The sequence below is a fragment of the Canis lupus genome, chromosome 34 (assembly GCF_003254725.2).
Source record: "Canis lupus dingo isolate Sandy chromosome 34, ASM325472v2, whole genome shotgun sequence".
Classification (NCBI taxonomy): domain Eukaryota; kingdom Metazoa; phylum Chordata; class Mammalia; order Carnivora; family Canidae; genus Canis; species Canis lupus.
In genome coordinates, this window is record NC_064276.1 from 41,082,226 (window position 1) to 41,101,749 (window position 19,524).

At 51.4% G+C, this 19,524-nt stretch overlaps 1 protein-coding gene across 7 annotated transcripts in view; it reads left to right on the plus strand.

The window, feature by feature from the left end:
• The window catches only part of LOC112645994 (uncharacterized), a 197,138-nt gene that overhangs the window by 55,052 nt on the left and 122,562 nt on the right, over positions 1 to 19,524 (plus strand). The window lies entirely within an intron of this gene.

A 19,524-nucleotide genomic window follows, 5' to 3' on the forward strand; every position in this document is an offset into this window, starting at 1 on the left:
GCAAGAATCAGATGTTCTTTAATACTTAGGGTCCAAGGCTCAGAGGCCCTCAGGTCAAACTTGGCTTTCAGCTCTGAAGACTTCCAGAAAGCAGAGTCTGAGCTTGTTGCATAGCAGAAGCCACAGTTTCCTTTCAAGCTAAAACATTGACTCAGAGGCTCAACATAAGGCCACTGGCCAAGCCAGCTGTGCTCTCTGGACACACACAGCTCCCCCCCGCCCGCCCCCCTTGATTCTGCTTTATACAAGGTGGAAGGAACACAGCCGAGCTCTCCCTACTGAAAACAAACTTGTTCCTAACGAGCTGGCTGCATAACAAATCTCATTCTATAGAATCCTGCTCTCTCACTGACTCGAACAAAACAGTGGAAAATACTTTCTAATAATAATAATAATAATAATAATAAAAAGTGGCCTCTAAATGCCATAGCACCACGTGACAGGTCGAGAGGCCGAGAGAAAACAGGAGGCTCGTGTCCCTTAGATCACAGGTGCTGTAACCGGATGCTGGTCGGTAGACGTCCTTCGGTGACCTCCTGCTGACAGGTGAACGGACAAGATGTTAAAACCCGAGGATGAAGTGGGTGTGGGATCACTGGGGGCATTTGCGCTCCTTGTTGGCAGGTTTTAGGGTTGTGATCCCCCCGCCATGTCCCACTGTGACGGCCACGTACGCTGACCGAAACGCTGAGTGCTTTTCAGCACGTTGGGCCCTGTTGTGTCTTCTGCCCTGAGGAATGTGTTACTCCTGTTGCCAATAACTCACTGGGACTGGTTTTCACTGGGTGAATGTCTACGGCGGGAGGGGGAAGGTGGCGTGTAGTTGGAAAAGAGTGAACTTTCCTTCCCCCCTGGCCCAACTGATCAGTATTTGTGACATGTGTTGTATCATTTCCTAGGTTTCTGCTGTCTGTGTTCTGATCAATGTGGTCAAGCACGTTCCATGCCTCAGTTTCCCCAAGTGTAAAGTGGACATAAAGACAGTTGATCTACCAAAAAGTCTCCACTGGGGCACTTCTGTCTTCTATGCAGCAGTTTGAAACGTGGAGGGTGTTATTTGGGTTGTTACAATGGCCGTGTGGTGTTGCTGGTATTGGTGGGAGGGGGCCAGGGATGCTCAGTGTCTTGCAACTGAGCACAGGACAGTCCCACACGATAATTTGTCCCCCTCCCCCGCAATGAGAAACATTGCAAACAGCTACGAGCATTTTGTGGAGTCTAAGATGGCAAACAAATGCCAAAGAATCCATCGCTAAAGTCATTGCCATTTTTATTTATTTATTTATTTTTAAACATTCAGCTTTTTATTTTTTAATTTAAATTCCGTTGATTAACATGTATTATTAGTTTTAGAGGGTAGAGGTCAGTGATTCATCAGTCTTTCTTTTTTCTTTTTAGGATTTTATTTATTTATTCATGAGAGACACACAGAGAGGCAGAGACACAGGCAGAGGGAGAAGCAGGCTCCATGCAGGGAGCCCGATGTGGGACTCGATCCCAGGACCCTGGGGTCATGCCCTGGGCCGAAGGCAGACGCTCAACCACGGAGCCCCCCGGGTGTCCTGCGTGACTCTATTTTCATCTTTCTGAGGGTCCCCCACGCGTCTCCACGGTGGCTGCCCCCCCTGCATCCCCACCCACAGGCGGGAGGGCTCCCCTTCCCCACCCCCTCCCAGCACCCGTTGATCCTTGTGGTGTTGACTGTAGCCATTCTGACAGGGGCGCGGTGGGATCTCATCGTGGTTCTGGTTGGTATTTCCCTGATGCCGAGCGGCGTTGAGCATTATTTCACGTGTCTGTTGGCCATCTGAATGTCTTCTTTGGAGAAATGTCTGTTCGTGTTCTTTCTTAACTGGATTTTTAAAATTTTTTGATTTTTGGGTGTTGAGTTTGCTAAGTTCTTTATAGATCTTGGATACTAGCCCTTTACCTGATATGTCATTTGCAAATACCTTCTCCCGGTCTGCTGCTTTTCTTTTGGTTTTGTCTTCTATTTCCTTTGCTGTGCAGAAGCTTTTTTATCTTCATGAAGTCCCAATAGTTCATTTTTGCCTTTATTTCCCTTGCCTTTGGAGATGTTTCTAACAAGAAGTTGCTGGGACCAAGGTCACAGAGGTTGCTGCCTGTGTTCTCCTCTAGGATTTTGATGGATTCCTGGCTCACATTTAAGTCTTTCATCCATATTGAGTCTATCTTTGTGTCTAGTGTAAAAATGTGGTCCAGTTTCATTCTTCTACATGTGACCGTCTAATTTTCCCAACACCACTTATTGATCAGACTCTTTTCCATTGGATATTCTTTCCTGCTTTGTCGAATATTAGTTGACCACAGGGTTGAGGGCCCATTTCTGGGTTCTCTATTCTGTTCCACTGATCTATGTGTCTGTTTTTGTGCCAGGACCACACTGTCTTGATGGTCACAGCTTTGTAGGACAACCTGAAGTCCGGCATTGTGATGCCACCACTTTCGTTTTCTTTTTTTTTTTTCTTTTTTTTTTTTTTTCTTTTTTTCTTTTTTTTATTTTTTATTTATTTTTTATTTTTTTATTTTTTTTTTTCGTTTTCTATTTCAACATTCCTCTGGCTGTTTGGAGTCTTTTCTGGTTCCATACAAATTTTAGGATTATTTGTTCCAACTCTGTGAAAAAAGTTGATAGGATTTTGATAGGGGTTGCATTGAATGTATAGATTGTTTGGGGGAGCATAGACATTTTAACAATACTTATTCTTTTAGTCCACGGGTATGGACTATTTTTCCATCTCTTCTGTGCTTTCTTCAGTTTCTTTCATGAGCATCCTATAGTTTTCAGAGCACAGATCATTTGCCTCTTTGGTTAGTTATCTTAGGTATCTTATGGTATTTGGTGTAAATGTAAATGGGGTTGACTCCTTAATTTCTCTTTCTTCAGTCTCATTGTTAGTGTAGAGAAATGCCACTGACTTCTGGGCATTGATTTTGTATCCTGCCACGCTGCCAAATTGCTGTGTGAGTTCTAGCAATCTTGGGGTGGAGGCTTTTGGGTTTTCTAGGTACAGTATCATGTCATCTGCAAAGAGGGAGAGTTTGACTCTTCTTTGCCAATTTAAATGCCTTTTATTTCTTTTTGTTGTCTGATTGCTGAGGCTAGGACTTCCAGTACTAGGTTGAATAGCAGTGGTGAGAGTGGACATCCCTGTCTTGTTCCTGATCTCAGGGGAAAGGCTCCCAGTGCTTCGCCATTGAGAATGATATTTGCTGTGGGCTTTTCATAGATGGCTTTTAAGATGTCGAGGAATGTTCCCTCTATCCCTATACTCTGAAGAGTTTTTTTTTTAAAGATTTTATTTATTTATTCACAAGAGACACACAGAGGCAGAGACACAGGCAGAGGCAGAATCAGGCTCCACGCAGGGAGCCCGATGTGGGACTCGATCCCCGGACCCCGGGGTCATGCCCCAAGCAGAAGGCAGACGTTCCACTGCTGAGCCCCCCAGGCGTCCCCACTGTGAAGAGTTTTAATCAAGAAAGGACGCTATACTTTGTCAAATGCTTTTTCTGCATCTACTGAGAGGATTGTATGGTTCTCGTCCTTTATAATGTGATGTTATCACGCTGATTGATTTGCAGGTGTTGAAGCACTCCTGCAGCCCAGGAGTAAATCCCACCTGGTCGTGGTGAATAATCCTTTTAGCGTGCTGTCGTAGCCAGTACCACTGGGTACTGTCTTGGTGAGAACTTTGGCATCCAGGGATAGTGGCCTGTAATTCTCCTTGTTGGTGGGGTCTTTGTGTGGTTTTGGGTGTCATTGCCGTTCTTCCTGAGAGTACTGTGCTGATTCTTTGAACAGTTGCTGCCTTGTGATAGGACTTGCTTTGGCTGTGCTCTTACCCGTGCGCAGAGGGGAGCTCTTACTTGCTCCTTGGTGTAAGACAGGTGAGCTCATCGTCCGTCATCTAAGCCCGTTTAAGAAAATACCACCACTGATCACAACGTGGCACCTCTGAAGTGAGCACTTACTCCTATTCTAAAGGTGTAAGACCAGGAGCGCTCATGCTTTATCCCGCTTGTTCTTTGTGGCAGCCCTTGTAGCGGGTCTTGGGGATATCCAGCCCAGAGATGGGGAGACTGGTTAGCAAGCCTTGCATGCTTCATTTTGAGTCAGTACCAGAGCTTGCCAACGGTGGTGAGGGCGGTGCATTGCTTAGGTAATAAGGTATGCTTCCCCCCCCATCTTTGCTTCCCTGCTCTTCCTCCCCTCGGCCTTAAATAAAGAAACTTGAAAATTGAAGTGTGAACTCTTTAACAAAGGCATCGAGGGCCACCAGCTTAGTTTGCATGCACACAGCGTACCTCCCAGCGGGAGGGATTGTCAGATAGGTGAGGCCTCGTCGTGATTGATGCTGGCGGGAGTCGTGCAGTGCGGCAGTCCCCGGAGTCCTCAGTGCTGCTGCCTCTGGAGCTTACAGGGTGTCCAGACCCTGCAACCCCCGGGGTGGACCATGGTGAGGCTTTGGGACGCACGGAGCTTGGCCCTCCTGTGAAGGCTGCTTTACCTTGGCCCTGGCCTGGCATTGACGGGCAACATGGCCCCGAGAATCTTCACTCGCCGTGGATACCGGGCATTTGTACGCTTTCTCCTTCCGAGGCCTTTGCTCTACACATTTGTGAACTGGGAGATACCAATAAGATGGGAGTTGTTTACCATTATAAATGTCTCTCTCTGTCTCTGTCTGAAAAGAGGAATCGCTTTTATAAAGATCAACTTTAGTTATAAGAATATATGATGTCATTATAGTTTTGGTTTGTTGAAAGCCTAATAATTGGATTATCGTTGTGGGCCGTCATTAAGTAGAACATCACTCTAGATTACGGGAGCAGCTTAGCCTGAGTCACAGAGCATTCTGTGGGTTTGTTTCCCCTAGAGAGGCGGGCCACCCCCTTGTCTGCAGTAATTGTTTTTTCCGTGGAGCTACATACAGGGATGTGCCGTGTCTGCATTTGCCATTTTTATTCCAACGAATAAGAAAAGCTGCTTTTTAATCTGTTTAATTCATTTTCACAGATCAGTGCATTTGCAAAAGTGGAGAGCAGGGACATGAGGTGAAATGGGGAGTCCTGACAAAAGCAATTGGCAAAGGCACAATTGACGATAAATGAGAATCTTGGAATTCTATTGCCAAATTATGCAAACCTTTCCAGAAAGAGCAAGTCACAGCAGATCAGATAACTGGCTCACAATTAACAGCGACAAAGAGCAGCACCACTGTTGGTCTCACCCCTTCTGTGTGTCCACCCATGGGTGTCCGTGGCGAGGGCGTGAGTGTGGCGGGAGGGCAGGGCCCTGCAGTGTTCAGAGCCCTGGCTGCCCAGCCCCTGGTGGGTGTGTCGGCGCCGGAGGCGCTGCAGCCTTACCTCAGCTGGGCCTGGGTGCAGCGAAGTGCTTGCTTGGTCACCGCGGGGCTTGTGTGGATGCCCGGGGCCGCAGGGCTGGCCCACATACGCAAGGGCTGCCCCTTGGTCAAGCAAAGACAATCTCAGTAGTAAATCCCTGTAAATTTGCCTGTGAGGGCTCAACAGTGCTGAAACTGCCAGGTCCTGAGGTCTTGAAGACATTCCCCATCAGCCCGTAAGTGTGTATTTTGGGGGTGTCTGGAGAGCCCCGTGATGTGCTCCGGGTCAGCCTGGATCCAGGCCCCATGCGCTGGGGGCTACAGCCTGGCTCCCTGCTGCCTCCATCCTAGGGCACAAGCCTGCCGCATTCCGGTACAGAACCCGGTGTGCTCCTTGGGCATCAGGGTCCGATGGATGGATGGATGGATGGATGGATGGATGGATGGATGGACGGAGGGAGGGATGGATGGAGGGATGGATAGATGGGTGGATAGATAGACGGATAGACAGAGGGATAGACGGAGGGATAGACGGATGGATGGATGGATGGATGGATGGATGGATGGATGGATGGAGGGAGGGATGGATGGAGGGATGGATAGATGGGTGGATAGATAGACGGATAGACAGAGGGATAGATGGAGGGATAGACGGATGGATGGATGGATGGATGGATGGATGGAGGGATGGACAGATGGATGGATGGATGGATGGACAGAGGGATGGATGGGGCAGGAGGGAACGTGGGGCCATCTCGTCTGTCTTCACAATGGCCACGTGAGGTAGGGAAGGACCGGATTTGAACGTGACAGCTCAGAAAGACACAGGAGACACTGAAGAATCAAGTGTCAGGGTCGGGGTGGTGAGTGGGGGTCCTGCCCAAGGCTGCTCACAGCCACCCCCAGACTCCTGGACCGCAGGCCTGCTGGACTGCAGCAGGGAGGCAGGAAGGCTAGGTTAATAGTTCGTTTTCCTTCCTTCCTTCCTTCCTTCCTTCCTTCCTTCCTTCCTTCCTTCCTTCCTTCCTTCCTTCTTTCCTTCCTTCCTTTTTTTTTTTTTAAATAATCAGTACACCACAACCCAGCTGAAATGAAAAGGCAAATAGAGCCTATTTTTCCTCTTTGTTGCATTTGTCAAGCCAGATTTTCTTTTTTTATGTATCCTGCTGGATCAAAAGCATCTGGAAAAGCAGCCAAGCCAGTTCCCACTGTTCCCCTTTGGTTCTGACAAAACAGAATTGCCAACTCAGATTGTGCGCTGCCTCCTTAGCTCCCAGAGCCGCCGGACAGCAGGGAGCCGGCCCTGTCCCCTCGAGGTCAGTGCTCCCCCCTCCCCACCACCCCCGGGTTTGCCACGGAAGGGTCTCAGTGCAAAGACCAAGCCACTTGGCTTAGCAACCCAGGCGCCGTCGTCAAGTGCTCAACCCTGTGTTTTATAAAGACTACGAGGGAGGGGGCATTTTCTTGCAGGAATACTGCTGGCGAAACAGAGCCGGTGCCGAGGTTTTAGGATCCCTACGCAGTTGTCTATTAAAATGCCCTTGGACCTTTTCCTGCCCGTTGTTGTTCATGGTCTCTCCCTAGGGGCCTCCCACACGGAACCTGTGGATGATAGAAATCGCTGCGTAGCGCAGCCCGGGGCAGGGAGCTTGGAGCCCGGGGTCCTCGACGGCTCTAGTAACTTCCCTGGGGGTAGGCCGTTTGCCCAGCACCGTGACAGATACCTCCTGACTTTGTGCTGGGAAACAGCCGTCTTAATTCAAGGCGTTGGTTCTCGCTTCAAGGAACTTCCAGTCTAACTTACGGAAAAAGAAAGGCCAGCATCGTTGTTCTGTAGTCGCTTAAATGAGCATTTGCAAAATGATCCTTTTGGGTGGTCAGTGGCAGGGCTGCCCCTGCCTGCCAAGGTCATCCGATGTCGATGCTTTATTTATTTTTTTAAACCCCACAGAATCGCCTTGTTTTTGTGGCACAGCCATTGCTGGCCGTCGGCTTTCAGGGCTCCAGGTACCTGGAGTTCAGTCCTGTCTGGGCGTAGCTGGGACCTTGGGGTCCAGACACACTGCTGCACTTGCTGGCATAGAAGGCACATCCTCCCCCAAATGTGTGAGACTCCCCCGAATCTAACGAGTCATGGTAACGAAGGGAAAGGGACACACGGAATCGGCTTCCTGGCAGCTGTGTCCCCCAGAGGGCACGTGCGCTGCTCTGTTCTTAGGCCTGTGGTGTGATGTGCTCCCAGGAGGGGGTCAGAAATCGTGGGTGTGCGGTGACCATCTCAACAAGCCACATTTTGAAGGAAGGCCACGGCGGGGTGTTCGCGGGTGCCGCTCTCCACCAAGACGGGATGGAAGTCCACGAAGTGCCCCCCATGCTCCAGGGAACCCACTCCTCTTCCACGTGTATCAGGTGCCCCAGCACATATGCTTGTCGACCTTTTAAAATCTCACGCGACCAAACCGCCCTTGGCCAACACCCCGGCCCCTTCGGAGAGAACCGCTCCTAAACCATCTCCGGGTGGTTTAGGGACTTCCAGGTGTTTTTCCCTCCTTTACCAGAGAAGGTCAGGAGGGAGGAGGGTTGGGCGGGCGGATGGGGAGAGTCAGGTGGAGCCTGAGCTGCCCGAAGCCCACCCTGCCACTAGCCGCTGACCCATGTCGGGGGTGACTGGGAGGCTCGGCTGGTGCTTAAGAATAAAAAAAAAAAAAAGTGCAAATCTGCTCTCGCAGCATCAGCCTCCATTCTAACCTGAACCAAGTGGGTGGACCTGCCCTTCCTCCCGCCCCACAGCCTCCACCTGCCCTTGAGTTTTAGCTTATTCTGATTTTATCAGCACCAAGCCAAGGTAGGGGGCTGGGAGGCACAGGGCCCCACTCGGGCTGGGTCTGCAGGGGAAGCCGGCCAGCAGTCCCTAAAACTGCTCGCTGCGTCTTCCTTGTCATGTAAAATTTTTCTTTCTTTCTCTCTCTCTCTCTCTTTTTGTACTTAGATACTTTTTAAAAATAACTTGGTTTTGAATTGGCCAGCGACCTGTTTGCTCAGCTGGGTCTCCATTGGCTTGTGGTTCACATTTCAGGTGGTTTTTCAGTTTGACTGAGCTCCTCACTCCCCAGGAAGACAAGCTAGCCCCTATTTAGCATTTTTTGCTGACAGTGAACCAGCAGGCTTGCTGTTTGAATCTACATCTGAATATACTATTTGGCAAAAAAAAAAGAAAAAAATTTTTTCATTTTTAGATCTGTTGAATTTGGTTGCTTTCCTTTGGCCCAAATGCTCCTCTGTCATATTGTTCTACATTTGTCTGGAATTTACTCTTCTGTGGCTCCTGCAGCAAACTGTGTCCACATTTCCCGCTTTTAGGAACAAATGGGAGACAGTTTGAGTCCAGACTAGAGTGTTCATCCATCAAAATACAGTGACAGGAAGCACCTATAGAGTGTCCACGGATGGGGACGCGCCTCCGTGGAAGATTGCATTTTGAAAACAAAATTATCCCTTAATCTCTTAAATCAATCAAACCTCCACACTTAGCAGTAAGTGTGTCAATGATGAACATATGTGTGCTCCTAATAAAGGAGTAATAAATCATTACCATGCAGGTGCAGTAGTATATAGTAAGATTGGCACATTCGCGCTACCCATAGAATATTAAGGATAGAAACTAGGAGATTGTTTCCCTCATACGCCAATTTCAAGCACCATTTTTCTTCAGACTTAATCTTGGGATTCTAGATTTGATTTAATGTTGGTAAACAAATGCGGGCAAACAGACGGGCTCGTAGAAACGCTCCTTTACAGAATTGCCAGGGTGGTTGTGGCGACGTATTGACCTAGCTTGGGAGTTGTGAGACCTGGTGGCATGAGGAGATGGACATAGAGACAGTATAAGGCATTACTACTGTTAAAGAAAAACCAGAGATTGACAGTAAAATGGTCAAAGCAAGCTTTATTCAGAAACCATTGCAATGGGGGGGGGGGGGAACTCTAGAGCTGGGCTCAACCCCAGATACAGAGTGGACGGGTGGAGGGTCGTAGCCAAGGAATAGGGTGGTAGGACCACTGGATGGAAAATCAGTGAGAGGCACATGGGGGAGGGAGGAGGGGAGGGTATTGGTTAAGCAGATCTCACTGGATTCTCATGGAAGTGGACCCGGGTGACCAGACACCACCGGGGGATGGCAGGGGATGAGCAATGTGACCCCACAGGGACAGTGATCAGATCCTGAGAATGGGGGATTCTCTCTAAATGGACTCAGCGAAGTCCTTGCTGAATGTGAGCGATACGGGCCCAGTGAGGAAGAACACCCAGGCTGAGCACCTCGAGGAGCCCGATTCGAGTCTGCCCACTCAAGGACAGAGTCTTCGTCACTCCAAAGAAGCATAATTGGATGAGGCTCTTCTGGTGAAAAACATTTTTTTTTCTTTCTTGCTGGCTGACCTCCATCGGTGGTGAGAGAGAGAAGAGTTCGTTAGTCGATCGTAGAACCTGGGCCTCAGCAGCTGCAGCTACACTTTCTGGAACAGTCTGCCTCCTTTGGTTACCATGATGGAGAGGAGGCCGGAGAGCCGCACAGAGGCCTTCATTGCCTCAGCCCACGAGGGCACACATGCCGCTTTCTCCTGCAGCCCGTGGGCCGGAGCCGTCACGTCCCTGATCCTAGACACGGTGGTGGGGGGATGGGCTTTGAAGAGTGTGTATGTAGGGGGGAGCTTAGTGAGAATCACCGTGTTCCACGCTTACATGGCTTTGCAATAAATGTTTCCTTTAGGAGCAAGGGCAAATGAAAATGCTGCAAACATAGGCTAAAAATAGAAGGAAATTCTTAAATTGTCCAAGATGTTCCTTATAGTGTCGAGTCAGCACAATTAATAAAGCATATTTATGCTTATGTGTATGTTTATAATTTAAAACATCGAACAAAAATAGTTGCATGGGATTTCCTTACCGCAGGTGCAAAAATTCTCAAATAATGGATATTGGAATATATTTGCAGGACTCTAGTGTCCTTTGAAATTTGGAAACCATTTTGGAAAGTGACAACGTAGGAGTGTTTTTTTGGAGTATCCCCTCCCAGATGTGTTGCCCCTCTGGAAAATGAGTGAGGAAAGCCCTTTGTGGGCCTCTCTTACTAACAGTCATTGGACGCATATAAAGGAAACTGGAGGCCTTCTAGTAGTTTCTTAGCTAACAATAGGGAAATTTACTAGTTATTTCAGAGAAATTAGTGGATAACGTGGCGTGCAGTGCAAACTATGCTAACTCTGACAATATTGGACATTTAAAAGGTCAAAAAAGCCTCTAGTATGGCAAAAGGAAAATTGCAATTATGTAAATAAGGGGTTTCACTATATTCCTTGTGTTAATCTCTTATCCCCAAAGGAGTAAATGGTTTTAGTGTATGGTGTACAACACAGAGCCATTAAGTCCATAAAAGCAGTATTTAGTGGAAGAAATAGAAAAGTCTAATTTAATTTAAAACTGATGCATCATGGGGAGCGTCTGGCTTTCCAATATCAGTGCTTCAGAGCCATGACTGTGGGGCAGATACGGTCCCCCGCTGCAGAGGAGGCCCTGAGACGGACCATGGTGAGCCCTGCAGGACCTATGGGCCAGGGGTCCATTTTATGCCGTGAGCGAAGCCAGCCTGTTTTCTTTTTGACCAAGACACATGACGATGAACAGAAAATTTTGATATCCAAATGTCAAGTCGGTTAGAATTAACTAGTTTGTTGAACAGCTGAATCAAATTTTACAAACTCGGGCTCATTTGGGGTCCTCGATTCCTTCTCCGCATGCTGATTTTCAAGCTGGTGCCCATTATGCTGCTCATATTAAAATGCTATGAAAGCAAAGCATTTTGTGTTGAGTAGTTGAGCAAACTCTATTATACAGTAATTATACTATCAGTATAGAATCTAATTTTGTATGGAGGAGGGGGTTTTAACCAAATGAAAGAGGAAAACTCACAAACGGTATTTCTTCATTATCACTATGGGATGGTAAAATTGCAGAACTCTGCTAACTTGGGAGGCTACTCTCCAGCCTATTTCTACTAAATGAAATTAACTCCCGCTTTGCTGGATTTTAATAAAATGTAGCCACGATAACAATGACTGTAGATTCCAAAGGGTTGGCTCCGGTTGCTGCCTATTGAGCATGCGGAAGGGTCTCTGTCAGTGACCAATCATAGGCGCACTTGCTCCGTTATTCACGCTATTTTAAGCATCGTTGAGACTCAAAGCCTCGGGGTTGCAAATGAGTAGGACCACCTTGGATCTAATTCTTGCTGACAATAGGGATGCTGGAAGATGAAGGGGGAGAGGAAGACCTAGTTAGCTGTGTAGCTGTGGGATCAACCGAGATACTCGAGTTACTTATGAAGTAATAAGATTGGTTGTTTCATTTATAAAATTTAATTAAATACTCATTAAATGCCTACCGTGTGTAGGGCATTCGGTTAAGGGACTGGATGAGTAAGTGTAGGGTTTGTTCTTGGGGATTAATATAATCTGTGTATCAGTTGCATTGATTGATTGATTGCTACGTGCATTTAGAGAATTAAATTAACCACAAAGACAAGGATTATCCGCTGTATGGATTATCCAGGCTCTTCATTGTTCCTTTTCCTCTGACTCCTCCAAGAGCTCACGTCCACCTCCTCAGGTAGAAAAATGGGCAAAAATAAATGGAGATGAAATATAAAAGCTAATTTGCTGCTTGTTAGCAAACCTGGGACACTGGATAGTTTAGAGCAGGAAAATATGCCAGTAAGGAATCACAGACTAGCAGATTCTCATCCGCCTGATGCTCCTGACAGCTAAATAATGTATGTATTCATCGGCTGTACACACAATCTATGCGCAAAGACATTCATATACACACATAAGTGAATATTATGAATAGTTATGTAGTACACACCCCGCACCCCGTGTCTGCGGTCTGCGAGAGCGAACACGAGAAGAGGAGCAAATTCGGCCGGCGTATTTCAGTCCGCGTTCCCATGGGCAAGGGTCACTACTGGTTTGAGGCCCTATCTGTGGAGGCAGGGTCAGCACCGTGAACCTGTAATCCTTCTTTGGAATGTGTGGCTTGCCCAGTAAAATCTCCTTGTGGAAAACGGCTTTTCATTGATAAGTCTTAATGCGTTAACAGATATGGGAAACCTTACGGGGAAGAGAAAACATTTCCATGATAAAATGAAATCCGAGACCGGGTGACCTCGTTTGCTCCACTGTCCTTTTCCGCCAAGAAATTCGCCATTTTTTTCCTGGTGTCATTTACTTTGGGTTCTACGTTTCTTCTTCAAACTTGAGAAGGGAAACCCCGCTTCCAGCAGCAGTTCTGGCTTCCCCGTTGGCCAGGAGCTCAGGGCGGGAGGAGCCACCTCTGAAGAAGGGTCCGACTCTGCCTCCTGCCCTTCCTCCGCGCGGTGTGACCACATCCCCTCGGGGGACCGCGGGGAAGTTGGCAGGTCTTGCCACCCAGGGCTCTTCCCCTCAAAATGTGACCCTCTTGTGCTGCATTTTCCCATATTTTGGGACAGGAGTGACGGCACTCTTCAACCTGCAAGCGTCTGTGGCTCCCACATGAAGCGTCGGGCTTCAGGACTCCTTGTCATCGCAGACCAGGGGGTCCCTCCCCAGCTTGGGGAAGTTAGGGGGAGATTCTTGGTGATTTGGATCACACAGGCATCCAGTCCTTGGACGAACGTTAGGTCCAGCCCTCTGGGCAGGACTAGCCCCATCTAAACCACATGGGGCGGGATCCCTTACAGAAAAAAGTGACCTGAAATACTGCTTCAAAAGTGCAGTAATTAGGGTAAATAGAACGACATGGGAGGGCTGGGCACTGTGTCACTAATGCCTACGGGGTCAGATCTCTCAGTGCCCAGTTAGCTCAAATGCCCATGTGCCTTTATGAACTTGATTCCCATCCATCTCTCTTAGACTCCTTGTTGACCCTGGTTCATCCAGAATGTTCCAACGGTAACTGTTGAGCAAAGAGAGTCAATCCCTGAGGTCCACAGGGATTTTCTCTTGCCTTTGCTTTCATTACCAGACGGCGTCACTGGTGAAAGCCGATCCCGGCCTGTCCTGATGACATTTGTCCCTTCCCAGAGCCTCACTGGCTGTGTCTTGGGCTCCGGCATCCCAGCTCACGTGCACAGATCCTCTTTGCCAGCACTCAGGCCAGGACAGAATGATTTCCAACCTCAGGTTAACCCTGGGCAGGTTTGGACATTTCCCACGGGTTTTGGGGCTGACAGGATGGATGGCAAGACCAGAGAGGCCGTTCCTGTGGGCTCTTTCCTGAGAACCTTGGGGTCTTGCCTTGACACTGCACTTGGTCATGGCCCCCATCCTTGCCCAGCGCTGTCTGTGCTTTTGAGTCTTGGTTAGAACCCAAGTAATTTTCTCTCGGGAGTTATCTGGGCTCCTTAGGCAAATCAGGTTAACTTCTCACATACCGAAGGGAGGGGCTGCTTTACCTTCCCAAGCTTTGGGAGGGCACGTTTCTCCTTAAAGCAGGGGGTACTTTTCAACTTTAATTTTTACAAAACAGCCAGGCTACTCTTCCAAGAACAACAACATCTTCCCCCAAGGAGACTTTCTCTTTCCAGATGGCAAAAGGCTGGCGTAATTATTTTAAAGCTCTCCCTCCCTGGGCATCCTGTTAGCACAAATGTAAACCTGGATTTCTGCCTCGAGCGCGCCCCTCCCCATGCGTCCCCGGGCTCATGAATGAATGGCATCTCTTTCTACTCGGAGGCCCGAAGCAGACCCCGGGGAGCGGGGTTTGGCCCCCCCAACGCCGGGTCCCTGCATTCAAGCAGCGGGCGAGGACTGCCGTTCCTACGGCGTGAATCCCGATCCCGTCGCCTCCCTTCCCTGCCCGTTCCTGCCGCCTCCATTTACCCGCAGCACTTCTAGGCCGCCTCCTCCTGACCTGGGCCACGCTGCAGCCTGGGCGTTTACCGGGGTCCACCCGGGACCTGGCGATTCCCCGTGTCTGACCTACGGGGGCTGGCCATCCTGTCGGTGGAATTCCAGAAGCAGCTCGGCACCTTTGTCACCTCTGCAGCCCAGGCCCTCAGTGTGTCTGTCTCCGCAGTCTTTGTCCGTCCGAGCCAGGGAGCTCGGCTTTACCGGAGGCTCTGGGCTCTCTGATGGCTGGGCCCATCACGGCGCAGTGCTCTCTAGAAGCTTCCCTTAATCCACGTTCAGGTGGCCGACACGGCCCAGCCTGGATCGGATGCCCCTGCGTGGATCCTGGGTGCTCTCCGCCTTGTCCCCCACGTGTCCCATCTCTGTGTCGTCCCTCCTGCGGACGAGGCCGTGGACCTCGTGGAGGCACCGCCGCCTCTGCTCGTGCCTCCCCACGCTCCTGGAGGCACCTCCTCTGCGTTCATTCAAATGGTAAATGAAGGAGTAGGTGTCGGAAGGCGGCAGGGGCTGAGGGGGACGTCTTCCGGGGGGCTGGGGGGGGCTCTGGCCACGCGTTCTCAGTCCTGGATGAGCCGCACACCCCGGCACGAGGGGCCACGGCCTGCCGGCAGAGCTGTGGGTGCCAGGGGGGAGGGCGCGGCTGGGGTCCCCGACCACGTCCCCCGTTGTCCACCTGCCACTCTGCCCCTGAGGGAAACCACCGACGCCCCGCGGGCGCCTCCCCAGGAACAAGTGCATTGAAGGCCCCGCGATGTCTGATCAGGCCAACTCGGCAGTTCCGGTGCCCTGGACCCGAACTCATAGTCCCGGAGGTAAATCCTACCACGGCAATAACGATGCAAGCTGGCAACACCCACTTTCTGACCCGGGGAAGGTCTCTTTTCCTTCTGAAAACCGTATTTCCACCAATAACATTCAGAAAGCTGCTTCTCTGGGCTGGAGCCCGTGTGATGAGGTTAGACGCGGGGGGCGCCGGCGCGGGCTATTTGTCCCGAATTTTCTCCTCTTAAAAAATGCATTTAGGAAACTATCGCAATAGGAAACTATTCAGTTCCTATAAAGCAAAATATGCATCTATTCTTTTTTTACAGTGCATTTTTAAAATGGCAGATCACAAACTACTGACCTTAAGAGAAATCCAATAAATCGTTAAAATGCTTCCCGAGCAGCTCGCCCGCCTGGCGTCCGCAGATGCGTTCGGACCTGAGCCCCGGGCCGGCCACCTGGGTCTTGCGCGGCAGCGGCCGTCTGCCGAAGGGAAGCCTCCGGACCAGGCCGCTAGGATTTTCTTCAGGCACCAAATGTAGCATTTCTGTGTCTGTTTCCCGGGGCGGAGGCTGCGGAACCCAAATCGCTGGTTTCTCTGCGACCCGCGTGCGGAAACGTGCATTCGGCAGAGACCTGCTCGCCAGAGGGGCCCCCCCGCCCCCCACCTGGGCGGGACCCGAGGGCTGTGGTTTCACCGTCTCCCCCCTTGATTATTCTCACCTGAGGAAGTGGTAGAAGGGCGGACAGGGCCGCACCTGTCACCCCCAGCCGCACACATCATTTGAGAATGGGTTTGAAGATACATATTTGACTCTAAAAAATACTTGTTTTGTTAAGAAAATTTTTTACTTTTTTTCTTGGTGGCGATTTTTAAAACTTGGTCACTTAATTAGAAAACGAATGCCCCCCCCCCCCCCGGACAACTCGAGACAGGCAGACGTCTTCTCAAGTCGCCGCTCCTGATGCCTGCAAACCGCCCTTTATTCCCCTAATTCTTGTTTTTTGTGATTATCAGACGTACGGGCGCAGGTCCAGGTTGGCTTCTACCATTCAGAAGTGTTTACGCGAGGCTCATTCTGGGGGGGCTGCACCGCAACCCGCTCTTGCTCCCCCATCGCGGACCCTGCGGCGCTCGCCACCGTGTGTGCTGTGGGCTCGGCGCCCGTGGGCCTCAGGACGGTCCAGGCCCGGCCGCTCCTGCTCGCTGGGCTCCGGGCCTCGGGCCCGGGTCGTGTCTGTGGCCCCGCGCAGGTTGCCGGCAGCTGTCGTGAGCTGGTTCATGGGCTGCGGCCCGGTCGGACCCAAGGGGCCCCGAGTCCCGCCTGTGCTGTGGGCCCACTGACCACGACCACAGCCCCAGAGCAAGCGCCGGCCGCCAGAGCCAGGGGACGGTCCCGCGGCCAGTCGGGTGGCTTCGGGGCCGCGGCCGCTGCCCCCTGGAAGCGTGGCTCAATGCTGTGGGGCCTCGGGGCGTCGTGGAGGCACCACAGTGGGTGGGAGCTCGTCGGTGGGGCAGCCGGGCCTCTGCGGAGGCAGGACAGGTGCATCGGCCCCGGGCCTGGGTTACATCCGTCTCCTAGGGCGGCCCCGGGGACCCCACACTAGGTGGCCTGCGACGGGCCAGGGTCGGGGGTCCTGCTCCCCACGGGGCTCAGCCTCGCTGCCCCGGCATCTGGGGCCCCAGGTGTTCTGGGCTTGGGGGCGTCTTCCCGGCAGCTCCCCGTGTGGCAGCGGCTGGGAGGATGTACCCCTCGGCCACCGAGGGCCGCCAGCCAGGGCCCACCCTGGTGACCACATCTTCACCGAAAGCTGCGAAGGCTCTGGCCCCAAATGAGGTCACGCTCACGGGTGCCCGAGCTGGGGATCCCCGTGTCTTCCTCGAGGGCACACCGGTGACCGCCTCGGAGTCCACGCTTCCCCCCAGTGGCGCAGAGTGTGCTCTGTCCGGCCCTCCGGGTACCAGGTGCAAAGTGACGGGACAAGGGCTGCAGGGACACACAGGGCGCCCACGGTCAGCCGCGGGCAGCACCCAGGGGCGTGTGGGGCCTGGGCCAGCACCACGGAGGTGCCCCGGGGGAGGAGGGACCCGTGGGCTGGCGTGGGGGGACGAGAGGGGCCGTGGGGTGGTGGGCGCCCGAGGGTGACCTGGCCTAGCGGCGGGGCCAAGCGCAGGGCGACCTCGGGGCGTCACAGCAGCCACGGCAGCTGGCGCTGACCGGCCGCGGGCAAGTCCGTCTCCTCGGAGGCTCCCGCAGACGGCAGAGGCCCGGCCTCCACTGCAGAGGCCGAGCTGGAGAGCTGCCGCCGGGCCGGAGGGTCTCCAGCCTGCATGTGGGGAAGAGAACAAAACAGAAGTTGGGGGTTAGGCCGCAGCGAGGACCTGGCCAGGGACGGCGCGGAGGTTCGGGCCCGAGGAGGCTGCGCCTCGATGGGGAGAGGAGGCCCCGGAGCTTGGGGCACCTTCCTCTGCGGCGCGTGGAGCCGTGCCCGGGGCAGACGGCAGGCGGCCTGGCTCCGCGGGGCCCACCTGGACCAACCGACTCCTCGTCCAGCAGCCGAGATCTCAGGCCACCCGCACAGAGGCGCTGACGGGGCTCTGGTCCCCTCGGGTGGGAGGAGCCTGGGACCCGAGGGCTCCCCAGACCTGCTATAATGACAAGGACGATGACTTCCTTTCCAGCCATGTGAACTGTGACTCCGGCGGCTACCGTTGGGCGATGTCTGGGGGGACCTGCTGGTAGGTGGAAAGGCCCGGTGAGCAGGGTCTTTGAGGGCGAGTGCGGGGACGGACATGGTGGGCGATTCAGCAAATCTTGAGTTTTCCGTGGCATAATCACTGAAATAAGAGTGGGCGACGAGTAGTGCGAGCGATCCGCGATCTGTCATCGCCGTTTGGCTCTCTTCCCCATCAGAGATCAAGGTTAAAATAAATACTCCTGAAAAAGGCGAGTACGGGGCCACTTCCTTTGACCGTAGAAGTGTCCTCTCAGCCTGATAGAACTTTGTTTCCCTTTCTGTCTTCCTGGAAACACCTATTTTCTTTCACCTCTAGGACTTGGCAGCGTTTCCCCTCAGCTTCCCTGGGAAGAAAATTTACCTTAGCGACTAAGCAACTAATTAACTCGATAAACTTTTCCCCTCCTCCTTTATCAATATTCAGTTAACCTGAAATCACTTCTCGGCCATGCTCTGTAGTTTTATAACTTTCTGAGCAAAGAGTTGAAATGGGTGAAGGGCTACGGAGGAGGTGGGCGAGGACTGCGTCGGAGGCGAGAACATGGACCGATGGAGACCCAGGACGGGAAGACCCATCTGCATCCCCCTGCCTCCCCCCGTTAGCATATTTTAAGACCCCCCATGTGTGATTTAGATGCAACTGTTGGGAATGGAAGGGACGGGGACAGAACTCCGAGGCGACCGGGATTAAGTTTCTACTATTCAGCAGAATGAGGCTGAGAAGCAGAAATAGGCCGATGGAAGGAAAAGGCTTACTTTTTTTTTTTTTTTTTCCCAGTTTGAGTTTATGGACAGAGATTCATATTACGGTTGTCAAAAACAATGGAGGATAATGAAACAATACCCACCAAAACGGTCAATTTTTTACTTTGATGATCAAGACGTGGAATGTGGTCTTTCCCTAAAAGAATGGAAGGAGAAATGAGCTGGATAGTAGCCCTTCTCCCTGTCCAGTCCCTGCAAGCTGGTTTGGAAATCCAGATCTTTCCTCAGTTCCTCCAACTGGATAAACAAGTTGTCCCACTGGGAATTTCCAAGGCTACATCCAGGGCTAGGTTTGCTTTTTCAACCTCCTTATCAATCACCCTTGCACCCTAGACAGTGGTTCTGTCCTGCACGTGGCACGTATTTCTTAACTATGACCATCCTTTCTGGGAACAAATGGGGGTTAGACAAAATAAATTCTATGCTGCCAAATTAATCATTTAGGCGAAATGAGTGAATTAATATGTCAAAACCCGAATCATCTCAGTGACCCTTGGGTGCTGACTGCCTTTGTGCTCTGAATATTTTGATGATCTTATTAGAAATGCCTAAGGAAGTAGATATTACTGTCCCCATTTTACAAATGGGGGATTGAGGTCACGAAATATTGGTTAAGGCCACACACCAAGTCGTCAAAGACTTGGGAGTTAGATCCAGATGGTTTAACGCCCAAGACGTTCACTCAGGCCTAACTATGCTGTCCGCGTGAGCAGGGAAGAGAAATGGTTGTCCTACTTAAGCACATACCTTCAAATGCCATTTCCAGGGATGCTCCGGCCTTGACCAGTTATCAAATAAAGCTGATGCTTCCAGAGGTGCCAGTTAAGTGTGTATATAAGGGGCTGATCCTACATACTGTCCCGAGCGGTGAGATCTCTCTCTCTCTGTTCACTATGTACACGTGTTTATGAGCAGCTGACCTCGGGGCGGAGGGCTGCCG